At 43.3% G+C, this 24,649-nt stretch overlaps 1 non-coding gene across 1 annotated transcript; it reads left to right on the top strand.

The window, feature by feature from the left end:
• The first annotated feature begins 21,137 nt into the window (after window positions 1-21,137).
• Window positions 21,138-21,210, top strand: trnai-uau (transfer RNA isoleucine (anticodon UAU)). Its single transcript has one exon. It is a non-coding gene; the product is annotated as a tRNA-Ile (tRNA).
• The last annotated feature ends 3,439 nt before the right edge of the window (window positions 21,211-24,649 follow it).

Genomic DNA, 24,649 nt, shown 5'->3' with positions numbered 1-24,649 from the left:
TCAAATGGGAAGAAACCCTGAAATCAGTTGCCTTTGCCTGCTGAGACTCAGTACAACAAAAATGATCCTTTTGAACCAAACAGGTTTTTTCAAGGATTTATTAGGTTGGATGCAGGAAGGTTGAATCTGTGACAGGAGCACCTCGTATCGAATGACTTGGAGATGCCGGTTTTGGACTGGGATGTGCAAATTTGAAAATCACACAATACCAGGTTATAGTCCAACAGGTTTAATTGGAAGTATTAGATTTCGGACCACGGCTCATTCATCAGGTGTTGTGAAGTACACCGTTGTAAGAAACAGAATTTGTAGCACAAGTTTACAGTGTAAAGTAACTGAAGTTATACAATGAAAAAGACCTTGACTGTTCGCTAAGTCTCCCATCTGTTAGAATGACCATGTTAGCTTCACTTCTTTCATATGTAAAGCGCATTTTTTTTTATTTTAAAGTTACATTCTCAGGTGAACTTTAACAATTGCTGTCAGCCCCCATGTGCTGCTCTCTGTTCCATAATGTTTTGACGGATTCTAATTTTTAAAAATGAGTTACCAGAGACTTACATGGATTCATGCAGTTTTTGAGCAAAGTACAATGTAACTCTGCAAGGACAACTTCACCCCACAGACGGATATGTGTGTGTGTGTGTGTGTGTGTGTGTGTGTTTGTGTGTGTGTGTGTGTGTTTGTGTATGTGTGTGTTTGTAGGAGGGTCTCTGTGTAAATAGGGTGATGGGATCACCTGTACTGTGACATGAGCCCAAGGTCCCGGTTGAGGCCATCCCCACGGGTAGCGAACTTAGTAATCAGCCTGTGCTCGGGCACTTTTACCTGCTGCCTGTTCCGAAGTGCGCCTTGGACGATTGTCACCCGAAGCTCCGAGGTCGAATGTCCTGGACCACTGAAGTGCTCTCCAACTGGGAAAGGGCACACCAGTCTGTTGATTGATGTGCAGTCGCCATTCATCCGTTGCTGTAGCCTCTGCTCGGTTTCACCAATGTACATGTCTCAAAGCATCCTTGTCTGCAGCATGTTGTTTTTTTTTTAGTTTAGCATCAGTCTAAACATTATGGCATGGACACAGCACACAGGGATTAACACCTTCAACACAATATCTGGGCTGACACTAATTGTTGAAGTTCACCTGAGAATGTAACTGTTAGAAGAAATTTTTGTGATTTACATCAGAAAGAAGTGAATCTAATGTAGTCATTCTACCAGATGGAAGATTTAACAAACAATCAAGGTATTTTGCAATGTATAATTTCAGTGACATTACACCGTAAACCTTTGCTATAAATTCTTAATCTTACAACTGTGTAGTCCACAACCACCTGATGAACGAGCAGCTCTCCAAAAGCTATTGCTTCCATTAAACCTGTTGGACTATGACCTGGTGTAGTGTGATTTTTAACTTCGTAGTCGAATACGGATCTCACAATTAAAACAGAAATGAAGAAGCATTTATTCTCTCAGACCGTTCTGGACCTATGGATTTTCTTGCAGCAGAAGGCTGTCGAGGAAGGGTCGAAAGATGTAATCAGGCTGAGATCGGCAGATCTTTAAACATCAAAGACATCAATCGTTTTGGGAAAAGGCAAGGAAGTGCAGTTCAAGGTTATCAGATCAGACCTGTAACCATTCACTAGCATAGCAGACTTGATGGTCTGAATGTTGTCTTTCTGTTGCGAAGATTGTTGGCCTTAATATGAAGCTGGAAAACCGACCTGAGTAAAATGTGCCAAATTAAAAATGCGTGGTCCCTCCGGAACATTGAACCAAGGTGAAATGTACAAAGAACAACACACAAAGAGCAGATAATGTGGGTAATTGATCCGTAGTGATCAGGATACCAAGGTAAACAGCAAAATCAATATTCTGTATTTACATTGAATCTGGCTCCACTAGGCATGTAGTTAGCTCTCACAAACGACCATTCCCCTTCCATTTTCCTGACTCCCCCTCTGTTCTTGATTGCAGCTGACATTGCTGATGTGGAACTGTAACAGGCAGGGAAGCGGTTCTGACTGCTGCACAACATCATTCTGCTTCGAAAGATCAGGCAGTATTTCATATTGATTACTGTAAACGTTAACATTTAACAAGCCATGGTAGTGAAAGCATTGAATCCTCATCACGATATTACCAGGGAAGATTTCTTTTAACACCACCCTGGACACCACGAGATTCGGCATTTTCATACTCCTATTCTTCTGTGCATGATCTCCTCGGCTCTATTCCGGTCTTGTTGGTTGTTTTACAATACTGAGGCTATCTAGTCATCTGTTGCATAGCAGTTTCTAATGTATGAGATTTTCTCTCTGAGCTGGCAATGTCCTGGCTCAATGGAAATAACACTGGCCTTGTCAACTAGAAAAGTGTTTAAAATAGCCTATTCCAGTTTTTCATTCCAAGAACTTGAGGAAAACCGATCGGAAGGACAGACAATAGCGGACGTGAGCAATGATCCAGTTTGGCAGCAAGAACGAGGTGAGGCAGTATAAACTACAGAGTTATGAGCAAACAATGGATAAGTAACGCTAGGACGGGAGGGAGTGAATGCTTCCTTTCTTTGCTGTAAATAGACACTGGTGTTGAAGTCTGAAATGGGACAATATCAGCCAATTCCGTGAAATCTTACTTTCGACTTGTTTTCTCCCGAGGACTGTGACTTTCCTGGGGAAATATGTCTGCGTGCTTCAGTCTGTGGGTAAAAATGGGGTTCAGTTTCCCGACTGAGTGTGAACACATTTTTCACATCTCAAACTTAAATCACATTTATTGTATCTGACGAGATTAAAACGTTCAAGGAAAATTAGCATTGAGATGAACACGTGAAACGTCAGAGTTTACAAGGTTACAAACCAAGTGCTGGGAAGTGAGATGATGGGACCCATTTTTGTACTGTAAACACTCGATAAATCAATCTTTTTTTAGGGGAAACATATCTGCAGTGACATAATTCCAAAATTCGAAGAAATGGTGCAACTTCTTCTGCCCTCATCCATGGTGGTCTAGTGGTTAGTATCCGGCGCCTTAACTGAGAGGCTTGGGTTTCATTACCGTTGAGGAAATCAGGACTTCTTGTTCCTGACGCAGAGAGAGCAGCTCTACCAGGAATCTGTTTAATGCCTTAGATCAGTCAATACCCAGCCCTTGAAAGAATGGAAAAGTGCCTTCTCTCTCTCTGCGCAGTCGGACAGTTCATCCTTCATTGTCATCTGATTCCACTTCCAAAGAGTTTCAAACAACTGTCAAAACTGAATCTCAGCTATTTCGTTTCTGTGCTTTTCATACACAGGAGCTGCAGCGATTGAGTGGGTTGGTTTCTGAAATAGAATGGTACCTATGAGCAATGTGTGGGGCTATTCCAGGATAGCCGACACTGACTGCGCTGGGACATGACTGATGTTCTCTATGATATGGAAGTGCCAGTGTTTGAGTTGGATAGACAAAGTTAAAAATTACACAACATCAGGGCATAGTCCAGCAGGTTTATGTGGAAGCACTAGCTTTCAAAGAGCCGCTCCTTCATTAGGTGGGTGCCTTTCTGCCGAAACTTGATGTGTGTGTCAATATGTGCCATCTTTCTGAAGATCAATATAGACATTAACACACCGTTCGTGGTGTCGATGGTACCCATGACTTGGATGTGTTGGTGTTGGACTGGGGTGGACAAATTTAAAAATCACACAAAGCCAGATTAGAGTCCAACAGTTGACAACCACCTAATCAAGAAGCAGTAAATAGAACACTGGTGTTTCCAAATACGCCTGTTCGATACAACCTGGTGCTATACGATTTTTAACTCTGATTGTTCTTGGTAATGTTTAATTGGTCGAAGACAGTGACAGGATTTTACTTCATGGAGAAGCAAATTTCAAATATTATCCACCTCAGTGAAACAAAAAAGATTAGTTTGGATGTCTGATGAATCTCCAAAATGCAAGTGCGCCAAGTAAAAGTCGAATCTACAACCGTCGGATCGGTAGCCAGCTATCCGAATGGTTGCACCACTGGCCAGATTCATAGCTGAGATCTTAAACGCTGCAAAGCTCTTGTGCAAACAAGGACATGAGCAATAACAGTAACAGTCACAAGGTGAACAAAGAACAAAGATAATCACCATCATTGATTCAGTTCAAATTGTCCTCAAAAAAACTACCATTCACGATCTGATCAGCAAATCAATGAGGTCACTGCTGATCGAGGAAATTACAACATACTTTGCTGCACTTCCACCATAATTAGAGGTAAATTCCAGCCTCAAAACAACATCGCATAATCCCATTAATTTTCATCTTTAGATTACGTTAATGACCTGCCCGTATTAGCGGGAAACTGAATAAAATGAAATGAGTGAATAAGTCCTTCCGGTTAGGTAATCAAGTGCAGAGTCGGTCAGAAAATTCAAAGACCTGAAGAATCACTCTCATTTCTCTCTGTACAAATGCGTTTTCCTGAGTTGAATATTTGCAGGACTTGTCTTTAATATCCAAAGAATTAAATATTTTCCCGTGACAGATTCTTCATAAATCAATTAACAAACGAGGTGTTGAAACCTATTTTTCTTCAGATTAAAATAGTTGACTATCCTTTCCCCCAGCCTAGTATTCCAATACTCCCTCCTCTTCCATGCAAATACAAGCCGCTACAGGTAAGGTTGGAGCTCCCAGTCTGATGTCCCAATGCTCGCTGCACCATGTCATTTAAACCTGCTGCAAGGTGAGGATGGAGATTTCAGACTGATCTCACAAAGCGCCCTGCTCCATATCAACTGAGGCCGCTCCAAATAAAGTTTGATGTCATAGTCTGAAGTAGCAATGATCCCTGTGCTTCATGTCAATAGAGGCTGCTCAAGGTGAGGCTGGATCTGTCAGTCTGATGCCCCAATTCTTCCTGCTTCTCCATATCATTAAAAGCTGCTCCAGATGTGGTTGGAACTCCCAGGCTGCTGTCACAATGCTCCCTGGTCCATGTCAACAGACGCTGCTCCACATGAAGTGGGAGCTCCCATCCCTGCCAGCTCACACACCTCTATACTATCATAGAAATAGTGCCCACTGACCATTTCCACCACTGGAGCCATTGGTGGAATATCTGCATCATGAGAACCTAATCTTATTTTTAATCACCACCGAATCATTATTTCCAAAAGACTTTCTTTCTTCAAACTTACTTAGCATTAAATATTGCAGTCAATCCGAAGTTAGATAATAGTGTTAATTGACGTATGTTCAATAAAAATTACATCATATTTTTCATGTTGAGTCACTGCTACTTAGCAAGGACAATATTTGTAATGAAATCACAGTTTTATTTCATGTGAGGGAATGTGGTTTGTATTATTTAAATTGAACTTCTTCGCTGTGGAAAATGATCAAATAGATCTCAATTTCAAAACAAAATTGGCAATGTTGTAATCCACCTTGAAATGTGATGTCTTCTTCTTTCCGCCACTTGGATCTTCGGTGGAAACGTTTGTTTCTGACATGCTTATGAAGACACTTTAAATCATTTTCCATGTTTATGTTGCATGAATCTGCGGTTATTGATCCACAGTTTAGATGCAGGCCCGACAGTTCACATGCTAACTTTTGCAGTTGTTCATAGTTCAATGTGATGCATCCAGTGTGTGCACGGCACCCACATCAGCAATACTCGACTGTGCATTTGCAGCCAGTTCTCGGTGCCCCTACGCCCACCCCCTGCCCCTTTTGAAATATCTCCATTATTTTGTGCTGACTCTCTGTGATCTTCCCTCCAAGATGAATCACTCCGACCCAACTTGCTCCAGATTTCATCTGACAAAACACTCATTAAGAATTCTATGCATAAACATGCACTTTGCATCCCTCGTTATTTGGTTTTCCTGGATCACATTCGTATGATAAAAGTTCACAGCAACTTGACTTGGAAAAGAAAATCGCGTTCCTTTTCATTGTCCCAATTCGATCTACATTTCAATGCAGTTTAGTCAAAAGGCTCAAATTATTCTTTGAGGTTTTATAATAGCGTCGATGCGTATAAACTGACCATAGGAGTTCCAATTCCAATAAGACAGATATGATCATCGAAAAAGAGCAAGGTTGATGACAGCAACAAGGGTGGGATTCGAACACAGAGCACAATACACTAACAACCCACCACCTTAACCTCTCAGCCACCTCCTCACCCACGTCTGAGCTCGTTTGACCTTAGGAATATATGAATTGCGTAAATTATGCAGAGCAGCAGATTTCTCTCCCTGCTCGTGGTGAAATGATAAACAGCACAGTACGGCTCCAAGACTATGGTCTGACATTTGGGTTGTGGAGCAAGTGTACTCCGACTGTGACACTCTGCTCACAGTCATCTGAACAAAAATGAAGAAATGACTATGTAACAAGGTCTGTTGAATTCTGTGAAGATTTAAAGTAAACAGAATGAAGAGCCAGTGACAGCAGGTGGTGTAAAGTTGTCTGTGAGGAATTGTTTCCCACACTGAAGGAGAGTACATAGTGCTCAATGTCATTATTCGAAACACCTTTCTTCCGCTCAGATATTTTTGACACGCACTTGTGTACAGGACAGGCAATTTTAAAATCCTAAATAAGGCTAAACTGACAATTGAATTCAACAATGCAAAAACCTTGATCTGTATCATTTTCCTGGGCCGTGTGACATCAAGTCACTGTAGGATCGCAGCAACACAGTGAGCAAGTGTCAGAAGGAAAATGAGTGCAGTGCCAGAGCGCATGCTGGGAGCAGCAGGTGACACACGGGGAAGTGCATTTAACTCAACAGGAACACTTCCCAAACAGCGGACTGCGGTGGAAGAATTCAGAGGGGTTTACACTTTGGAATTTGATGCCAGAGATACAATGGAGATCTGTAATTGAGTCTATTCAAGATGACGAGTTTAACATTTCTACCTATGAAAAACAAAATAAAAGGCTCTTGGGTAAGTGAATACAAATGTTGAATTTGTACATTTCAACAAACTCCCCATCTTTGCAATGAGTAACTCACCACATTCCTCACACGGGGTCAGAACCACTGGTGAAGATGATTTTATAGTGTCAGTTACCAGCTATGGAATCAGAGAAACTCGGTTCCTTACCGTTAAGGTACAGCCAGGAATGTGGAGGTAACCATTAGTGTGTCGCTTCAGTGCTGCAGGTGACCAGTGCAAGGTATCTCTGTGCCAGTATAGTGGGCTGTGCTGTGCCGAAGTTTTAAGTTTGAGCCTCACATGGAGCAGCTTCGATTTGTCGTTGTGTCGAGAGGTACGGATGGAAGGTGAGATTGTGAAAAGTCACGTTTATGGAAAAGTACCAGTTTTTGTGGATTGAGAAACGACCTTTTCTGGATAATGACACCTTGATCAACAAGCATACTGCAAATATTTAAAACGTGAAGAAACCTGTGTGGACAGAGAGCCGAAGGTGATTTTTCAGTAGATGGATGACATTTCCCACGTACACTGCGTTAAATTCCGGGAAAATCTATGTTGAGCTAGTTTCATGTTATGCAGTTTGTTGCAAACACGCAATGGTCAGTGTAATAATAAAAACAAATTAGACTGATCGCATAGGACCGTCGGAAAATTGTTTTCAATTTTAGTGTGAGCATCTTTCAGCTGAAGTGGTGTGCTGCAGAGAAGTACAGAGGATTAAAATACAAAAAAGGCAGGTCCTACTTGGTGGTGGAGATAAAAAAGCGTGAAATACACCTAATATCATGTGAATGTGGTCAAATCTTTAAAGTTAGTGTTGCGTCTCCAAGTGACCATTCAATTGCTACGCATTAGGACGCAACTTCTGTCTACAGTTATTTTAGGACATCAGCCCCATTTACAATGCTTCACCTTGAATAATACGCTACACCTGTCAAATCCATGAACTTTTTATACTCAGTCTTATTCAGCTGTACGTGCTCATTAAATGCCTTTTTGTCTGAAAATAACCAAATTCTAAATTAATCCACACCCACACGTTTTCTTTAGTTCAATGGTAAATTCCCTCCTTGTACGTTTGTTCGAGCGTCTTTTTAAACATTACAAAATCAGAAATCTACGTTTTATTTCGAGGAAGTCATTCAGGATTTCAGTAACTTTATTGAGTGGAAGAAACTCTCATCCAATCTTTTCTTAATCATTCACTCGTGTTTTTGAAGCTCTAACTAAAGTTGTTGATTCACTCGAAAGAGGGAATTTCCCCGATTTAGTCACTTCAAAGGTCACATTATGTGAAAATCTCTTTTGCTTACTTTTAAACTTGAGTATTTCTGGAACAGCATTTCCACATCTCGTGAATAACCTCCTTCATTCTGTCTATCATGCCGATGAAACCATTTCTATCATTTCTGATGTCTTTACGTCTCGGGAAATCCCGTCCCTGGGCTTCCTAAAATCTTGATATTCACTAAGCAGCGTATGTGCCTTTTCTAACCTCTTCACATGTCTTTGGTGGAGAATGAGGACAAGGATTACACACAATGCTCCCACTGAGGGTGACCTAAAGATTTCAGAATTACGTAATGAACTCTTTGCATTTTAAATATAATTTCTCTAAATCTCCATGACCTGAGTGAGTCTCAGCTATTTCTAATGGTAACTGAAGTTCAAATACATCACGGTAGTGCTCTAGTCATTCCAGTGTAGATTGACTCTGTACAGTAAATTTCATTACGAAATGCCACCGTGAATCTGAAATCAACACTTTCCACATAGTAATTGTCGTAGCTATTGTATCGTACTTCTGTGTTCTTGCCCACTTTGTTCATCACTTCATGTGTCTCTGTATTGAGTTCTATTGAAGTATTAATTTGTGAATGGAGACATTTCCTTCAGCTCTTATTCGAAACTCCATGGAGCATTGAATAATTGTACTTATATGCATCCAGAGGACAGTCCTGCCATTACTGCGATGAATCATTGAACATTCCCCACGCATCCTCGAAGGCAAGGATTTCCTTCGACAGTTTAGGAGACCATTACAGCACTGAAGCCCATGTGTGCGTTCATTAAAACTAAAGCAGTTGCAGCAAGACTTTCAGACTAAGACTTTGCAATCTGCTTCCATTGCTTGACCGAAAAGTTACATTCCAAATTGTGGTATGTTTGTGAATGATAGCATTTTCGGAATCTTGAGCAATGACATTTGAATTTTGCCAGAGCAGTATCATTCACTGTTCTGTCTTTCCCTTCTGGTTCCCCATTTAATATCCTGTATTTTCTCAGTTTATCTTACTGTTTCAACAATTCAAACAATCTCGCTCCTGATTACCAATCTGAGAGAATACCATAATTTTGTTAATTTATATGCCGTGCAGCTGTAGGGCATCGTGACCAACTGGAAAGGCATTGCTCACGTGAAACAAGTAGCAGGAGCGGGCTGGTGCAATATGACCTTTCGATCGCAGTCATATTCAAAACATTTAACATAATCTTGAGCCAAATCATATTCGTAGAAAATAAGAAAAAATAAAGCGAAAGAACCGCCGATTTTGAAAATCAAACAAAAACAGAGGTTGCTGGAAAAGTTCAGAAAGTCTGGCAGCATCTGGGGAGGGACGGACCCAGTGGATCTGAAACGTTAAATGTGATTCATCTGTACAAATGCTGCCAGCTTCGCAGAGGTTTTGCAACAATTTCTGTTTTTGTTTGAGCTTGGCAGATGGTGCAGCAGGTTATGAGAACAGTACTTTCTGGAGGCAAACAGACAGCTCGGACCTGGTAGTCTGAAAGGAAACTGCAATAATGAATGAATCGAGAGTGTGATGCTGGAAACGCACAGCAGGTCAGGCAGCATCCGAGGAGGAGGAGAATGGACGTTTCAGGCGTAAGCCCTTCATCAGGAATGAGGCTTTTGAGTCGGCGTGAGGCACACGGTTGAAGCCAGGCACCAACTCGCAGACAACCCTTCCTACTGCCCCCGATCACAGCCTCAATTCCGATCATCTCCCTGCTAATGACAATCTCACCACCTCTGGGGAATCTCCCATCCACAGTCTCCAACCTCATTTTACATGAACCCGCACTCCCCATTTCTACCTCGTTCCATAGTTCTGTTGTCTCAGACTGCGCCTGTCCAACCCGACTCACCTCTTTCTATCTCAACACCTTCCTGTCTCCCCAGTCCAGGAAATCCCCACCTACGTTCGTGACACCACTATGCACTTCATCTCCTCCAAGAGTTTGTTTCCCTGGTCCACAACGCGTCATCTTCACGTTGGACGTCCAGTCCTGTACACATCCATTTGCCATGACGAAAGTCTCCATGCCCTCTGTTTCTTCGTCTCAATCCATCCGAACTAATACCCTTCCACCGACACCCTGCTCCACCTGGCTGAACTGGTCCTCACCCTCAACAACTTCTCCTTCCAATCCTCCCACTTCCTCCAAACCGAAGGGGTAGTCATGGGCACCCACATGTGACCTAGCTATGCCTGCCTCTTTGTCAGATATGTGGAATTGCCCGTCTTTCACAGTTACACTGGCACCTGTCTCCACCTGTTCCTCCAATGCTACTTTGATGAATGCATTGGCGTCACTGCAAGATCCCACGAGGAGGTTGAACAGATCACCAACGTTACCAACACTGTTCAGCCCGACCTCAAATTCACCTGGATCATCTTGGCAAATTCCCTCCCATTCCCGGGCCTGTCCATCAACATCTCAAGCGATTGACTAATTACAGGTATATACGGCAAGCCCACCGACTCCCACAGCTACGAATACTACACCTCCTCCCACCCCACTTCGTGTAAAAATGCTATCCCTTATTCCCAATTCCTCCGCCTCCACCACATCTTTTCCCAAGATGACCAATTCCACCTCAGAAATTCCCAGTTGGTCTCCTTCTTCCATAATCGCAAATTCCCTTCCCACGTGGTTGACGAAGCCCTCCATTGCATCTCCTCCACTTCACACACCACCATCCTTGAACCCCACCCCTCCCGCAACAAGGACAGAACCCCATGGCCCTCAACTTTTACACCACCAACCTCCGCATAAAACACATCATACTCCACCACTTCTGCCATCTCCAAACAGACCCCACCATCAGATATATATTTCCCTCCCAACCCCGATTATGATTCTGAAAAGGCCATTCCCTCCCAGAACCCCCCCCCCCATCAGATCTACAACCCCCAATAAGGCCACATCCAACTACTGGCATCTTTCCATGCCACCGCAGGAAGAGTGAAACAAACACCTACTCCACTCCACTCATCTCTGTCAAAGGCCCCAAGTGATCCTTCCACATCCGTTAGAAATTCTGCTATACCGCTTCCAATGTCATCTATTGCATCCGTTGTACCTAGTTTGGTCTCCTCTACGTCAAGGAGACAGGACGCGTTTTGCAGATCATTTCAGACAACATCTGTGGGACACCCGCACACACCAATGCCACCATCCCGTGACTGACCAACACCCCTTCCCACTCCATCAAAGACGTACAGGTCCTGAGCCTCCTTCACCGCCAAACCATAACCACCCAATACCTGGAGGAGGAACGCCATACATTCTGTCTTGGGATTCTGTCACGCCACGGGATAAGTGTGGAATTGAACAGTCTCTCATTTCTCTTCCCCCAAGTCCCAAGCCTCAAACTTGGCACCGCCACTTGGGCCTATTCCATGACTGCTCCTTCTAACCTATCATCTTCTCCCTCACCTTCATCCAACTATAGCTTTCCCAGCTACCTCCGCCCAACCCCATACCCCAAACATTTATCTCTCAGTCCCGAATGACATGCCTCATTCCTGGTGAAGGGCTTATGCCTGAAACGTGGGCTCTTGCTTTTCGGAAGCTGACTGACCTGCTGTGCTTTTCCAGCACCACACTCCCGACTCGGATCTCCAATCCTAACTTTCTCCTAGGAATAATCAATGGCGTCGGAGTGAAGATGCTCCTGGATCGCAGTGATCAAAGTGAAACTGAGTTTTGCATTTATTTTGGGTGAGGGCAGGCTGGATCTGAGACGAGCGCTTAACACCTAAACAACGGGAATGGTATCAGATTGCGAAGTTAGGGCGGGCTGAAGTGAAGTGGAAAATTCTGTCAGAAGGTAGGTCAGTGCAACTGCATCATATCACCCAGATTGTAAAAGACACGCAGAAGGAGCAAATCAATTTCAGTGCAGGCACAATGACAGATAAAGAGGAAAGGAGAAAATACATCACATTGAGATGGAGTGGAATTATTTGTGAGAAAGGGTTCAATATTTAAGCTCTTTTACACACAGACTGCCCACATATTGGAAACAAGGAATTTCCAGCAGCGTAATGGCGATATTTGCCTGCGACATCACAATTCCAAGAGGCACTGACATATTATCTTCTGTTGCAGCGTGGCCAAGGAAAAGCATGATTGGCCCATCAATCAGAATTCAAAACTTCAAAACTCTTCTCTGCACCGTACAAACTATTTGCTGCTCCCGTAGTCAGATCCCATTTGCTTCACAGTGTATCTTTTTCTGCTTCGTGCCTCACGTAAACACTTGAAACCTGATCCATTCGCCAGTGTTTCCACTTTAACCCATCTTTTGTAACTCCTGAGCTGACACAGGTACGAGCGACCAATTGGCCTTCTCGAGAGCTCTCACTCTGGAATGATCTGAATGATAAAGTGTAATGTGTCTGATCTGCAGGACCAACTACAGAATTTCCCCACGCGGGATGGTGCTGTTTACCCCATCCCTGTGGACTGAGCTGCCTCCATTGGTAGAGCTGTCTCCATTGGTAGAATATCACACAGTAATAGTGAATATCTTTAGATGTCATCCTCGAAGGTACATGCTTCAAAAAGCTGAAGACTACGGGAAACTGCTGTGTTCAGCGCGAACACAGAGGCCCAGCGGGAGACTGGTGGGCCCATAAACCAGAAATTAATGGATAAAAAGATTCTTCTTTGCAGAGGAATCCGATTCAGACCATCGTCTTTAAATTTCCTGGTAAGAAAATGGATGTGGGAGAGCGGACGGACTGAACTGGTTCCAGCATTTTCAATCTTGGTCCGTGTGACAACAAAAGCAGAAACCTGGAACTGTATATCGTGCTTCTGAAAAACAGGTGAGTAAATTTTGAAGAGCATAGATATTTCTTCTTGGTATTCATTAAATGATCAAGGGCAGAGTACGGTTGCCTGAGTATGGTCTGACTTCTGGGTTATGGACTATGATATTTTGCTCACATGATCTGAATACATGCAAAGAAATGACTCAGTGACAAGATCTGCTGAATTGGAATCCATGAAGAACAGAAGCCGATGGAATCAAAAGAGCCATAAGAGTGGGAATGTAACAAATTATTTTCCAGACTCGAGGAGAGTGCACAGTGCTGTTTCCAGGAGTCAATATCTGTACAAGTTGACCGAGTCAGTGTTGGGTGTTATTGTACTGCATCTTCAGTATAATAGTGCAAAAGCACGGAACTTTTGTACAGAGGGGGCAACTTCAAAATCCTCAACGAGGCAATACACACAAATGAGGTATACAACCACAAAAATTAGTGTTACGTCATGGGGTAGACGTCCTTGCTCAAAGTTCGCTCAAAATCGCTCTCTGTCTAATTCCTAAGACTGAGATTCGAACAGTGAATAATCTATTTCAGAAAACAAACTGCTCTGATCTCACAACTTCAGCATTTCATACGCCTCTTTGTGTATGTCTGGCAATCGTAATTGATCCCTCACTGTGTAACTTCAGCACACGTGGAGAAGAAGTAACTATAAGAATAACAGTCATGTACGTGACTGGAATTTTATCTGATTCTGTTGCAGCCAATCGATTCCGCTGTAATTGAAATTGCTTCCACCTTTCCTGTGTCGGTAATAAGATTGCATAGCTTAGAGGTGAGTTTTCATGCATTGAATTGGACTCGGCATCCTATCTCAGATTGAAATTTACTGGGATACAAAGACATGATGAATGACACAAGCAGCATTTATTGGAATATAAAGTCATTAGGAATGACTCGGCCAATGGTTCACTTGATACCATGTCTTTAGAAACGATGGAAATTTGGTTTACTGGGTGATAAAGCCACTAGAAAAGAATAGAGAGGGGTTGATGGGATGTGGCATCGATAAAGAATAATGCCAGAGAAATCAGGAAGGATTTAGTTGTGTCCGAAGGGAGGTCATCCAGCTGATGTGAAGTTGTTAAGAGTAAATTCGAGGGAAATTCCCTCCTTTCGGTGAGTGGAAACTAGAGATTAGAGCTTCAAACCCAGCGGGGCACGACAAAGATGTTCGGAGAAGGCATTCTTCATTCTGAGAGTTATTGAATTCGGAGATGAATTTTCATTAATAAAAGCATTTTAGCAGTTGATTCCAGAATATTTGAAAAGTGCGTGTTGGCACAAAAGGAATGAAATAAACAGCGAAAGGGATTCTGGGCTGCCTGGACGGGGATGCAAAAGGGAAATACTCTCGAATTGGTTAACATTCATAGGAAAGAAATTGCAAAGCACATGCACCTGAAAGTGTTGTGTACAAGAAGAGCTCGTGGAGTTGGAAGTTGCAGCTGTTCATTCTACATGAAGTATTATATAATGTAAACGCACTGAGCTGTTTGGTGTAGCTCTACATTGAATGTAAGTCAGTTAGCTCAGTCCGCTGACTAACTGGTTTATGAGAAAAGTGAGACCAACAGCTTGGGATTAATTCTCTCACTGTCTCAGGTTTCCACAAGGATCTTCATCTCCCCCACTCACCTGATCTTTAATACTGTGGTGCCTCCATTGAGCAAGATTTGGCCTGTCTCTGTAAAACATCATTATCATTGCCATCTGTTGTCTTGAACATTTGGTCATTATCAACCGAAAGGGGAGTGAGTCCATTTAATACTCTTTGATCTCCGTTTGGAAAATCCTGCTTCAAGACACAACCTTATTCCAGTTTGACCCCCTGTTCCTCCCAACAGCAAAACTACTTGTCCAGATCCTTTACCAGGTTTACTGACAACATTCAAACTTCACAAAGAGATAAATCTAATAACTTCGATTGGTTTAATGAGCTGTGCAGCTCTCAGCAAATGAAATGATATGAAACGATTTATACAGACTTTCCCAGGATGTAATCCAGTGCTGGGTCAGCGATTTCAGGAAGATCATCAAGCTGAAACTTAACCTCTGTTTCTTTATCCATAGATGGATATTCAACTGCGGAAAATTTTCAGATTTCCGTTTAATAATTGGCATGTTTCCGAAAGACAAAATATTTGCTAACGTCAGAAACTGGAGTTTTCAAATAAATGCTACTTTACTCAACATTGTTTTCAACTGCGTTTCAGACTAATACTTCAAAAATCCCTGATCAATGTCAGTAACAGCATCTTTAAATAAGCATTGAACTTACAACCTTAGCATGTTATGCACCTTTAAGTACTCGGCACTGACCAATTGCGCGACTGGAGCCGCAGACAGCGAACTTGTCACGTGACATACACATACCTTGGGAACTTTAAAACAACTACTGTACTTCTGCTGTGATGATTAGATTCCCTACAGTGTGGAAACAGGCCCTTCGGACCAACAGGTCCAAACCAACCCTCCGAAGAGTAACCCAACCAGAACCATTTCCCCTCTGACAAATGCACTATGGGCAATTTAGAATGGCCAACACACCTGACCTGCACAATCTTTGGACTGTGGGAGGAAAATGGAGCACCCGGAGAAAACCCACGCAGTCACGGAGAGAATGTGCAAACTCTACACAGACAGTCCACCGAGGCTGGAATCGAACGTGGGACTCTGTTGAAGCAGCAGTGCTAACCACTGAACCATAACACTGTGGGATCTTTGGTAGTGATGTGCTGCCCCACTGGTACCTCAGTCACTCACCCTGCCTCATTTCCCTGAACCGTCTGGTTCTGAAATTAAAGCTAATGCACACAAAGTGAAACTGACAAAAACCTGTGATTATTGAAGCATCAGCTTCACGAAAAGGATACAAAAGGGAGACAAAATGTGGAAAATAGACTACATTGAAAAATGGGTTTCCGTTGGCTCCTGCGTTGTTTACCGACAATGTTACCTTGCCGCTGTCGCAGACTTTTCCTTCTATCAGCTTCAATCGGCAAAGAATTCGAATCAATGAAACTTCACCAACTTCCTTCTGTAAGTTCATACAGGTAACATGAAACTTATTGCATTCATCAATATTCTTCACCATTTCTACATTCAAGAAAACGATGCACAGTTTCCATGAATATTGAAGATGTAAGAATGGTTTGCAAAAATAAATTCAATTACAGTTGAAATTGGAAAGTAGGAAGAATGCACAGAAAGATTCAGCATGTCAGAAATTCATGTGACCAGAACTGCAGCCCAGCAGAGTGGAAATCTGTCCCTGAATCCCAATATCTACACGTTTGCTTGCTCCATGTACCCAGTTGGAAACATGTGTAGAGATAGCTTGCAGTCTGACAGAGCGCCTGAGAGAATCCTTCACTATCTGATTTAAAGTTGCAGGTTGGAGTTGGAGTTGGAGCTGTCTATTCTGGCTGTGAGAGCTGTGGTGTAAAGGGGAGGACTTTGATATTCTGTAGTGTCGATTCACATTGCCCTCATCAATTTATTGTTGAAAGCCCTGTGTAAGAAACAGCACAGGAAGAGTGGAACAGGAGGAGGCTATTCCAAACACCTGTCCTTCCCGCCGTTTGATATCATCATGGCTGACCAAACACGTCAATGTCTCTCACCAGCTCATCCACAACAATTTGTCACACAACGGGATAAAGACATTTAAGCAATCAGAAAAGCTTCTGTGCAACATTGGAAGGGAAATGTGTTTACAGACAGTGGGTTTCTGAACGAAATTTGCAGGTTTTGCGGGTGAGCATCTGATTCTGGTCTGATCATGCTTCAAACGATATGATTCTGTAAAAACTTACAACCAAAAAGGTAAGGAATTGCCTCTGGTCAGTAGCAGAGACGAGAACTCCAGATGACAGAAAGTGGCGATGAATCAGCACAACAATCAATGATTCAACTGAAATTTGAAGGAAACACCAATTCTGGTGCGGTTCAAACCCACAAACATTGAACAGCAAAGTTCCTAAAGTTGCAAAAATCTAACACGCTTTTCACTGCGCCACAGAGCTGCAGTCGCAACAATTTTACTGTACCCAAAGTTGCAGTTGTCCTGGAGAAAATGTCGACAATCACCAGGAGATGCGGGGAGTTTTTCATTGAGTAGATCCTTTATTTGCAAACAATAACTGTGACATTCAGAAAGCAAATTCTTGAATGCCGCCGAATGTCAGGGTCCCTGGCATAGAGTCATTGAGATGTACAGCATGGAAACAGACCCTTCTGTCAACCCAATGTAGTCCCACCTGCCAGCACCCGGCCCATATCCCTCCATACCCTTCCTATTCATATACCCATCCAGATACCTTTTAAATGTTGCAATTGTACAAGCCTCCACCACATGCTCTGGCAGTTCATTCCATACACGTGCAACCCTCTGCGTGAAAAAGTTGCCCCTTAGGTCTCTTTTATATCTTTCCCCTCTCACCTTAAAACTACGCCTTCTAGTTCTGGACTCGCCGACCCCATGGAAAAGACTTTGTATATTAATTCTAACCATGCTCCTCATAATTTTGTAAACCTCTATAAAGTCACCCCTCAGCCTTCGACACTTCAGTGAAAACAGCCCCAGCCTGTTCCACCTCTCCCAATAGCTCAAATCCTCCAAACCTGGAACATCCTTTTAAATCTTTTCTGAACCCTTTCAAGTTTCACACCATCTTTCCGATAGGATGGAGCCCAGAATTGCACGCAATGTTCCAACAGTGGCCTAACCAATGTCCTGTACAGCCGCAACATGACCTCCCAACTCCTGTACTCAATACTCTGACCAATAAAGGAAAGCATACCAAACGCCTTCTTCACTCTCCTACCTACCTGCGACTCCACTTTCACGGAGCTATGAACCTGCAATCCAAGGTCTCTTTGTTCAGCAACACTCCCCAGGACCTTACCATAAAGTGTATGAGTCCTGCTAAGATGTGCTTTGTCAAAATGCAGCACCTTGCATTTACTTGAATTAAACTCCATCACTTCATACCTTTTCTTTAATTTTGTTTTGTCAGCTTATCAAAATGCCCAACTGTGTGAGTCAGAATTATCTCACTCCAGCTATACAATAAACCAATAGTGTTAGTTCACATTGCCGTTCTACTTTTGCCACTATGTTTTTCCTAATTCTACTTAAAATTATTCGACTGTCAATATTAGATATTCTACTGCCGTCTGTGCTACAATGGTCTTCCATCCCAGACTAACCTGTCATGATTAGACATTTTGCTACCCCATCTATCACAATGTTTTCCTGTCCCAAGTTGACTCTACTAAGCACTGATTAGATATTGAATGTCATATCCTGAGACAAGCGTCTCAAACAGGCTGACTCTACTCTCAATTTATTATTTAAAGTCATGTCCTAAGTATTAATTGTCATGACTTGTCCCAACGTGCCACGATGATAGTTAGTGGGCGAGTCTGACTTTACTAATTGTTATTATCTCAACCTGCCATAGTAATCTTTCAGCCCAGTCTGACTCTGCTAAATGGTGTAGGAGCATTCCACAATTCTTATCCCATCCTGCCGCACCTTCCCCATCCTGCCCCAGTAACCCTTTGACGAGTGTCGCATTCCGCGGACCCTTTGTAAAAGATTGCCAGTAGTTTCCATGCATTTACCCTTCCCATGCTTTCATGCTCTGTATTTTCTGTACATGGTTTGAATTTTTCATCAGACATCTGTTTATATTCACCCATTTTCCAGTAGCTGGTCCTTGTCCATGTGTGCTCTAGCTTCTCAAGTATTCAGCTAAATTCTCCTGAAATATTTTGATGACTCATAGCTTTACCACACGTTCAAACAGTGAATTCCAAACAAACAGCACTCTCAGAGTGAAAACTTTCTTCCTATATGTCCTCTGAACATCCTCTCCCTTGTGTTTAACAGAGATCCCTGGTTGTGAACTCTTCCCATAAGAAGTTTATTCCTATCACATATACCGATCCTCTTAATGTGCATCTTAATCACTTCCTCAGTCAGCCTTGTCCGCTCTCAGATAAAGAGCCTGAGCTGAGCTCGTCTATCCAGCGAATGGTGGCTGGAGGCCACCAGCGAATGGTGGCTGGAGGTGTGAAGAATGTGGTAAGTCAGAGGGGGAGAGATGAATGGGTTCGGAGGGTGGTGCTGAGTTGGGTGCTTCAGACTGTGATAGTGTGGGGAGAGGGGATATGAGGAAGCCGTTGAAATCCACATTTATCTCGTGTGGTTGCAGGGTCCCAAGGCAGAATATGATGCGTTCATCTTCCAGGCGTCAGGTTGCAACGGTTTGGTGGTGGCTTATGCCAGAAAGATCGATTGACCTGCTCTGCAATTCACATCGCAGGAGAGATGTGAACATCTCTGGAGCGAATTGCACGGTTAAGGCAAAAAGGCAAGGAAAGTGGAACTCCAACTGGCTCCGAGGTCTGAGCATCCTCACAATGTGATCTGTCGTTCTCGGATTGGAATGCTTCACGGTATGATGTGGAAGACGACCTGCTCAGCTTTGTGCATTTTCCCTATAGTCCGGTGTGTTTCATGTTCCGTGTAAACGTGAGAGTCGTCCTGTTTCGAGCAATGAGTGAAATCATTTAGCAAAGCAAGAATCGAAATTGCAGTAATGTCAAGTAGCTCATGGTAATTTGACCCAATCATAACCGATCATATATTCTCACGCAATCACAGATACATTTGTAGCTGAATCCAGTCTGAGAAGATAGACTCAGCTTACCATTGATTTTTGTCTGGATTGATGGGCTATCATTATCTGCTGAGAAATTGATATTGTAGATGGGCACATCCCAGCAGCTGTGCGAGTCGGAGAGCGATCATGGAACCCTTTTCACGTGAGTTTTCATCTGTTGTTATGCAGGAGCACAATTGGAAGTGCAAGAAAACGAAGGGCCAGGCCTGTTGGTAGTGTGGCCGAGCGGTCTAAGGTGCTGGATGTAGGGTCCAGTCTCGGCCGAGGCGTGGGTAATGATCCCACCGCTGCCATTTCTGCTGAGCAGCTCCAACGACGCAACTTGTTAGAATGCTCTTTCGATCCCTGTTTAAAACAAAGGAAAATGGATTTGCCTGTGGTGTGGGAAAGTGTCGAATTTTCCTAATTGTCTGTGCTGTCATGATCGCGTTCGCCTCCCGCGCGGAAAAGAGCATGCAGCTCGACTGTTGCTTTCTGTTCCAGGCAAGTTGAGTCTTTACTGGAACCGAATGGGGACTGTTATTTCATCGCTGTTGTCAAACAAAGTCCTACGGTGACTCGACTCGTCGTTATTTGGTTCCAATGAATTTCGATGTCATATGTTATTGAATTTCTCCCACTTCCTTCATTTCCGTCCTGGAGACATCGGAAGGGAAAGGTAATCTAATCGAGACTGTGATTGGTGAAATTCAATTTTTATGGCCCATTCTTATTATGTTTTCTTTGTCTCTTTTCAGCATTATTTGGGAAGTGGTGGTGCACTCAGGCTCTAGTATGTTTGAAAGAGTAGTTTGGAATTGCCCTGTTGTTAGTTGTGAGATTACTTTATGACTCATGCCCTCGGAATGTCTCACATTTAGCATTCATGCATCTCTGTGTCTGAAAATGCATTCGGCATGCCATTTTTGTTTGTGTTCCGTGTTAAATGCTTTCTGTTTTGCGATTCGCTCAATACATTACGAATTAACAGGGTTTCTGAGGTAATTTCCAGCTGCAAAAATCCTCAACTGAGAATCTGGGCAACTCTCACGAAATATGGTCAGTCGGAGCAAAAGTAAGGAAGTCGTTCGTTTCTGCATTGTTTCACTACATTACCTTTCCCGTGAGCAGTCGAACAGACTAAATGATTTTGCCACAGACTGCGACAGTAATCTCCGCTAAAAAGTGATCCTTTAAAGCAGGTGTAAGCAACACGACGTTATTGGGGTACACCGCGTGGAAACAGATACTTCGGTGTATCTCGTCCATGCTCAGCACATAGCCAAAATTAAACAAGTCCCATTAAACAAGGAGCTCATGGAAACAGAAAGGTGAAAGGTTAAATGGCTTGAACTTTCAGTACTGGGTGCCACGGAGGTGCAGCAGGGCCGACTGAGGCTTGTTTCTGTAGTGTAGTGGTCATCATGTTCGCCTTATACGCGAAATGTCCCCAGTTGGAAACTGGGCAGAAACGGCGTTGTTCTTCAACTGCAGCCTTTTACATTGACAAGAACGGAGCTTTCTTGCTTGCTTTCCCATCTGCAAACCTGCTTTCGAGTTTGCTTGAACAAATCTGCTCTCGTAGTGAAATGTAATGCAATTCCATTTACTTACGGTGCAAAGCATTGTAAAGTTTTTCTCCAACCTGGTTCTGATTATACGCCATTCTGTTTGAGAGTGTGATTACCCCCTTCTGATCCTTCCACGATAAGCATTACCGCATTTGCATTCCTTGCACAGGCGGCCCGGTTCAAAGACAGGGAAGAAGCTGATGCGCTGGTGTCACAGTGCACCACTGATTCCTGAACTCGTCTGTCTGTCAAATGTATCCCAAAGTCGTCTCTGAAAGACCTCATTTGGAAGGTGTCTGTCGTTATTCAACGTGCGAGAATTGGCACCAGAGGTCCTTAATCATGTTTTGGAGGGGTTTGCACGTTCGTGGCTCATTCAATCACCAACAGCAATGAAAGAAATTACACTCTCAGAGGAACCTCTGGACATGTGCTTTCATAGCGTCACTAGTATTAAGGTGCGCCCACGTTGGCACTGAAACGGAGGAATCGACAGAGAGCCGACAGAATGACATCGCATCCATTTGGTTTTCTTTAAATCACTGAGGAGCAGGAAAATGTAAACGGGGAGGGCGAGTGGAGAAGTGAGGCAGTTGCATCTCTGGTGAAACTCCTTCTTTGTGACTCACTCAGCAACCAGGGACGTGACGGTGACTCAGGAGTGAGAGCTCTTCACATCATGAACAAAAAGCAATCAAGGGCAGTTAGCACCTCTTCCGGAGTGGGGCTGGGGTGAGGTAGTTACCTTTTGACTTCTGTTACTATGTTGAGAAACTGCCTTTTAGATTGAACTGAACAGAAACTGCATTTCTAAAAAGCACCATGGAATTTTAAAAAAAATATTGAGTCGCTTCTCGTCGATTCCCACACAGGTTTCCAACTCAGTGGGTATCCATGTGGCTCATGTCCAGTTGTGAACATCTCTGCAGCAAATTGCACGGTTAAGGTAAAAGGTAAGGAAAGTGGCATCTCGAACTGGCCCCGAGGTCAGACCATCCTCACAATGTGATCTATCGTTCTCGGATTTGAATGCGACATCCGGTTTTAGGGGGGAGAACATTCTTTGTGAACCTTATTCTGCAAAACAGACACAGTGACTGAAACTATGCTGCACGGTATGATGTGGAACACGGCCTGCTCAGCTTTGTGCATTTTCCCTGTAGACCGGTGTGTTTCATGTTCCGTGTAGACGTCAAAGTCGTCCTGTTTCGAGCAATGGGTGAAATCATTTAGCAAAGCAAGAATCAAAATTGCAGTAATGTCAAGCAGCTCATGGTTATTTGACCAAATCATATCCGAACATATATTCTCACAGATACATTTGGAGCTGAAAAGAGTCTGAGAAGATAGACTCAGCTTACAATTGATTTTTGTCTGGATTGATGGGCTATCATTATCTGCTGCGAAATTGATATTGTAGATGGGCACATCCCAGCAGCTGTGCGAGCCGGAGAGGGATCATGGAACCCTTTTCATGTGACTTGGCATGTGTTGTTCTGCAGGAAAGCACAATTGGAAATGCAAGAAAATGGGGCACATGGCTGGCTGGTAGGGTGGATGAGCGGTCTAAGGCGCTGAATCCAGTTTCCTGTTGCGGAAGGGGCGTGGGTTCGAATTCAACCCCTGCTATTTCTGCTGATCAACTCCAACGCTGCAGCTTGTTCAAATACTGTTTCGGTCCCCATTGTATTGATGTTGAAAACAAAAGAAACGTGGGTTTGCTTCCCGCGAAATTAACTGTGGTGTGGGATGGTCCCAAATATTTCAAAGTGTCTCTGTCATGATCGTGTTCGCCTCCCGCGCAGAAAATCGCAAGCAGCTGTGCTGTTCCAGGCAAGTTGAGCTTGTTTTAGAACCGAATGGAGACTGTTATTTCGTCGCTGTTGTGAAACAAAGTCCTGGGGTGACTCGACTCGTCGCTATTTGGTTTTCTCGCCAATGGGAAAATCGTTCCAACGAATTTCGATGTCATATGTTATTGAATTTCTCCCATTTCCTTCATTTATCTCCTGGAGACATCGGAAGGGAAAGGTAATCTAATCGAGACTGTGATTGGTGAAATTCACTTTTTATGGCCCTTTATTATTAGCTTCTTTCTTTCTCTCTTTTCAGCATTGTCTGTGAAGTGGTGGTTCCCTAAGGCTGCAGTATGTTTGAAAGAGTAGTTTGGAATTGTCCTGTTGTTAGTTGTAGGATTACTTTATAACTCATGCCTTCAGTCTGTCTCACATTTAGTATTCATGCATCTCTGTGTATGTAAATGCATTAGGTATGCCAGTTTTGTTTGTGTTCCGTGTTAAATGCTTTCTGTTTTGCGATTCGCTCAATACATTACGAGTTAACACGGTCTCTGAGGTAACTTCCAGCTGTAAAAATCCTTAACTGAGGATCTGGGAAAATTTCACAGAGTATGGTCAGTCGGAGAAAAGTAAGGATGTCGTTCCTTTCTGCAGTGTTTCGCAATACTACCTTTCCCGTAAGCAGTCGAACACACTAAAGTATTGTGCCACAGGCTGCGATGGCAAGCTCCGCTCCTTTAGAGTAATCCGTTAAAGCCAGTGTAAGCAACGCAACGTTATTGGGGTACACCACGTAGAAACAGATACTTCAGTGTATCTCGTCCATGCTCACCACATAGCCAAATTGAAACATGTCCGGTTCCCCAGAATTTGGCCCCAAATCCTCTAAACCCATCCTATCCAGAAACTCATCCGATTACCTTTGCAATTTTCTGAGCCTCCTCCACTTCCTCTGGTAGCTCGTTCCGTATGCACACAACCTTCTGTGTGGGAAATGTGCCTCAGGTCCTTTGTCAATTTCAGCCCACTCACCTTAAACCTATGCTCTCGAGTTTTGAACTCACCACAACTTGGGTAAAACACGTAAATATTCAGTTTACAACCCTTCCATTAGATCATGTCACAGCCGTTACTCAGCCTATTCCACCTCGCCCTACGGTCCAAATATTGACGACATCTTTGTCTATATTTTGTTATCAATTTCACGTGTCTTTTTTTGACGTTTTCAAGGTGTCAATTACGCTGGACAACAACGAGCTATTGGTAACAGAAAGGTGAAACGAAGAATGGCTTCACTTTTCAGTGCTGGATGCCACTAACCCGCAGCACTGGCGGCTGCGGCTTGTTTCTGTAGTGTAGTGGCTATCACGTTTGCCTCACATGTGAAAGGTCCCCAGTTTGCATCTGGGCAGAAACTGCTTTGTTCTTCAACTGCAGACTTTTACATGGACAAGAACGGAGCTTTCTTGTTTGCTTTCCCATCTGCAAACCTGCCTTCGAATTTGCTTGAACAAATCTGCTTGCGTAGTGAAATGTAATGTAA

The sequence above is a fragment of the Chiloscyllium punctatum genome, chromosome 33 (assembly GCF_047496795.1).
Source record: "Chiloscyllium punctatum isolate Juve2018m chromosome 33, sChiPun1.3, whole genome shotgun sequence".
Lineage (NCBI taxonomy): Eukaryota > Metazoa > Chordata > Chondrichthyes > Orectolobiformes > Hemiscylliidae > Chiloscyllium > Chiloscyllium punctatum.
The sequence above is the reverse complement of the archived record's forward strand: the minus strand, read 5'-3'. Positions and strand labels throughout refer to the sequence as shown.